This window comes from Diceros bicornis, chromosome 28 (assembly GCF_020826845.1).
Source record: "Diceros bicornis minor isolate mBicDic1 chromosome 28, mDicBic1.mat.cur, whole genome shotgun sequence".
In the NCBI taxonomy this organism is placed as follows: domain Eukaryota; kingdom Metazoa; phylum Chordata; class Mammalia; order Perissodactyla; family Rhinocerotidae; genus Diceros; species Diceros bicornis.
In genome coordinates, this window is record NC_080767.1 from 22,961,992 (window position 1) to 22,966,843 (window position 4,852).

Sequence of the window (4,852 nt, forward strand, 5' to 3'; positions counted from 1 at the left end):
GGAAAATGACGGTTTCCCGGGGTGTGTGTGTGTGTGTGTGTGTGTGTGTGTGTGTATGCGTGCGCGCGCGCGCGTGTGTGTGCACAAAGTGACTGCTGTTTCAGTTTAGACTCAGCCACAAAACGCCTTCCTGCTCGAGAAGCTGCACAGTCTCTTTTGCGAGGCCTGTGGCTCAGAAGACCTCATCAGAGAATGTCCTAGGGAGGCTGCATTCCTTGGACTGCAGTAGAATGACTCAAAAGTGTTCAGTTCCGTTATATCGGCTTCTGCTGAAAGCTGGAAATGCTACCAGATATCTGGGAAGGAAGAGCCCACAAATGTGAAGATTTATTCAAAGGCTCATGGCAGTATGAAATTTGGGGACGGGTTCAAAGATATTGTTTCAAAGCAGGAATCTGGAAACATTGGTCTTTTGAACAAAAATTCCTATCGAGTATATCGGAATCTGTGAAACTTGCAGATAATCCTGGGCCTGCCATAAAACTCATAGAAAGGGGAAGGGATTGTTGGTAGGGGTGAGGGTGGGGAAGTGGTGTGGCGTGGAATGTGAGAGGGGGTGTGTTCTGTGTGGTGTGTGCATGTGCTATGTGTGGGTGGTGGGTGTGTGTTGTATGCATGTGCTGCATGTGGGTGATGGATGTGCGGTATGTGTATGTGGCACGTGTGTGGTGTGCATCTGTGATGTGTGGTGCATGTTGTGTGTGTAAGTGTGTGTGTGTATTTGACTGCTATCGTTGAACTTCTCTTGTCTCCTGCACAATGCTGGGAGCTTTACACACTGCCTCACTCCACCGGTCACCTCTACCCTCTGAGGCAGGTAATATTTCTTTTTCACAGATGGGAAAATTGAGAATCAGAGAAAATGAAAACTGTCTCAAGCAAAGTTACAGATGTGATGAATGAAATAACTTGGGTGAGTAGTCATACCTGGCTGGCCCCCAAGCCCATGCTAAATCACCCAAGCTTCACCGCACTTGAAAGGTGTAAACCTGAGGTCCAATCTCAGCCTACCCTTATTAGTCTTGAGGCCTCGTACAAATCCTTATGCCCCTCCCTTTCTCCATCTGCACTGATAGCCACCATGAACAGCAAATAAGATGGTGATGTAAGAGTACTTCATGGATGGGAATAGACTTGGCGGAGAGTGTTGGACCATTCCGGTTAAACATTCCCTCAGCCCCATCTGGAATTTAGATAGATATGGTAGAGAGATTCTCTGGGGGACAGAGAGCTGGTCACATCTGTGGTTACTAATGATCTCCATTTCAAAACACTCTTTAAAATGTGAATCACTGCCTAGCTGGTGCCTCCGGATATAGCTCTTTGAAGACTTCATTTGGAAGTACCCAATTCTTTGCAGCACCCCTCCTTTTTCTGCTCCCTTTTTGGGTGCAGTATATCTCTGAGAGCCAGCAGAAGTCCCAGATCCTCCTGAGGAAATGTCCCGTGTCCAAAGCCAAGCTTGGATTATTACCACTGTTGCCTTGCACGGATCCCACACTGCTGAGCATCACTCGAGTTGGGTCAGACTCTAGGAGTTGGTCTGGATATTCCTTCCCAGTGAATCCATAAAGTCATAGATTCTGGAGATGGAAGAGTCATCAAGAGGTAAATTGTTTTCTCGGGCTAACCAGAGTGGTCGGCAGTATACCCATTTTCTAGTCACGAAAGCTGAGGCCCTCTTGATCCCAAGTTGAACTTGGTTTTGGAAGAAGGGGGTGTACACGTTCATTCGGTCTGGTGATTGAGATGGGAATGAAGCAAGCCAGTGTTTTTTGGCGCATGTACCTGGCTGATTTGGGGAGAAGGCTGTGTCCCATGGTGGGCACGGGCAGTGAGTGGGTAGCAGGGGGCTCTGTAATCTGCCCAGAGCTGCTGAGAACAGGCTGCTCCCTCGGCCTCTCTCTCCGGTCTCTTTGATGAAAGTGGAAAACTTGTGATTGTTGAATGGAAGCTGTGGGTGTTGAAAAATAAAAAGGCTTTGCTTGAAGTACAGGCCTTCCTGAAGGCCTGCGGGGCTGAGAAGGGCAGTGGAAAAAAATGTTTGTCTTACAGTTACCCGTTTTGCATACAGTACAGTGTCCTGGGAGGGAAGGCTGACAATGGGGAAAAATCACCCTTTGTTTTTACTCAGAACCTTCTGAGCACATGAGATTTTTAGATCAGTTTGCTTCTGTAGCACCTGTGGCCTGATTTCACTCCTCTCCTTGTGACACTTTCACTCAAGAACCTTTGATGGGTCCCTAATTCCCGCCCCCATTGGACTAAACTCTCCTCTGCTGCCAAGCTGTTCCAGAAGCTAGCCTGGCCAACCTTGCAGTCCCATCCCTTGTGTTAACTGGCTTCTTTCTCTTTTCTACTCAGCCACCCAACCTACAAATGGAAAAAGCCTTTACAGAGTTTCTTGTTGAGTGAGTCTCAAATCCTTTCTGGAAGCGAAACTCTACAGTGAGTGAAAAATGTAAGAAAGCAGAGCTTCTCTGGCTGAAACAGAGGTGGGACGAGGAGAAAGGCTGAGTCCAGCCTGCTCATTTACCTCTTAATGGCCTGGGGTGTCTCCAAGATGGAACAAAATTTGGAAACTTGTGATTTAGCTCAAAACCCTCATTCCTCAAATCAGGAAACCGAGACAAAGAAATGGAAATGATTTGAGGGAGTTCATATGAGGAGGGATAGAGACATGCTTAGAAGTCCCCTGTGCTCATTCTCATCCTCTCTGTTAATATTCCCGGCACACCCAGGCTTTTTGCCATGTTCTCCTCACCCTTCCACTGCTTCAGATCCTTCCTGTCCCTCTGGGTCCCTACCAGCCTGTCTCACCTTCTCCAGGAAAGCACTGTCCAGACCTCTCAAGTCCATCAACATCCTCTCTCCAGAACCCTCTATCTCCATACCACATAACGCTGCATCTAATTATCTGCTTGTCTTGACATACGACTGTCAAGTGCGTGAACACTTGTGAATTTTGCCTTCCCCGTAAGGTTGAGAGTTCCTGAGGGCAGTCTGCACTTTCCTAGTCTTCTTCTGATTCCTTGTATCCCATCCCACATTACTTGGCACTGGGCCTATGTATGATCAACCCTCAATCAACGCCTGTATTGACTTTGTGTTTATAGAAAGAGAAAGTTCTAGAAGTTTGGCTTATACAAAGGAATCTTGTGATGGTATATTTGCCTCCATTTCCCTCTCCTTCTCCAGATGGCTCACCTGGCTGCACATCAGCCTTTCTGTTCCAGCATGGCCCCGAGAGTGACCACCAGCCTCCCTTCAGCCATCAATTAGTAGTGAGGTGTGGCTGCAGCCTCTGAGACCCAATGGGCACACAGAACTAATTTCTTATCCCCTCAAGAGGGAACCCCATCTTGAAAAAATGAAGAGGAACCAGTTGTAGGACCCCCTACTCCGACCCCACCCTACCATTGCTTTCCCAAATAAGGACCTATGAGATCTCTATCATGTAGCCTAGTGGTTTTCAAAGTGTGATCCCTGGACCAGCAGTAGCAGAGTTTGGTGGCACTGCAAATTCTCAGGCTCCACACTAGACCTACTGAATCAAAACTCAGGCTGGGGTCCAACAATCTGTGTTTTAACAAGAACCCCAGGGAATTCTGATTCCTGAAATCATTTGGAAATCACTGCTTTGGGAAATAACCTAAGTTTCAGAGAGAAGCTCCAAGGGATTCCTGGTTCAGACTCTGGCCTTTGGGTGGGTGAACTCCTACCCCCATCGTGCAGACGAGAAAACTGAGGCATAGAAATACTATTGTCCAGGGTCATGTGGCTGGGAAATGTTGGCATGAAGACTCGTTTTTCTGCCCCTTGATTGAGCCTTCTTTCTAATCTCAAATATGGCTGTACGTTGTAAAATTACTATTGCTCATGCAGACGCAGGTACATTTGTAATATTTATCTAAAAGTTCCCTTGTGATGACTGTATGTGGTAGAAAGAAATATTTTTAAAAACTATTGGTACCTGTGAGAGAAGGACAAACTCCTTCAGGGTATTTTCAAGCAATAAAACATGCAATGAAACTGCCTATTGAGAAGGAAGGGCCCTGACCCATTACCTGGAGAGCTCTCTGTTTTGCTGGGCTAACTTGAGTAGGTTGGACATTGGTGTTGGCCAGAGTGACACTTCACTGAGAGGATCCAGCGAGGACAGATACAGTGGGGGTAAGGTTTAGAGCAGGGTCAGCAAACAATGGTCACTGGCCAAATCCACCCTACCAACAATTTTTATAAAGTTTTATTGAAACACAGTCATGTCCATTTTTTTACACCTTGTCTATGGCTGCGTTTGGGCTACAACACAGTTGAGTAGTTTCGACAGAGACCTCATGGCGCACAAAGTCTAAAATATTACTATTTAGCCCTTTACAGGAAAAATTTGCTGACCTCTGGTTTAGATTATTAAAATAAACTCAAAGTAGGATAACCAAAGAAGTGATTTGGAGAAAAGAACAGAAATGTGTTTCCTAAGAGTCTTCTAGAAAATCTTCACTTATGTTTATATTGCTAACTCACGCTTTCATGGGGGAAGATTCTTTTTTTATTTTAGGGATTTACTAATTGTAGAGGATCTAGATGTCCTAATGACACAAATAGACTAGTGGAGGGGACACAGGGGCTGAGAGAGGTGTGGCAGAGACATCTGGGAAATAGATAGATAGATATACTTTCAGTATTCAATATGTGTGTGTGTTTTTAAATAATATGTAATATACATATACATATATACATATTTATATATATACATATATACACACACACATACATATATATGTTATTCCTGCCTTTAAAAAGGTTTTGAGGCAACGTAAAATAAATGCTCAGATACATAAAAACTGAAGCC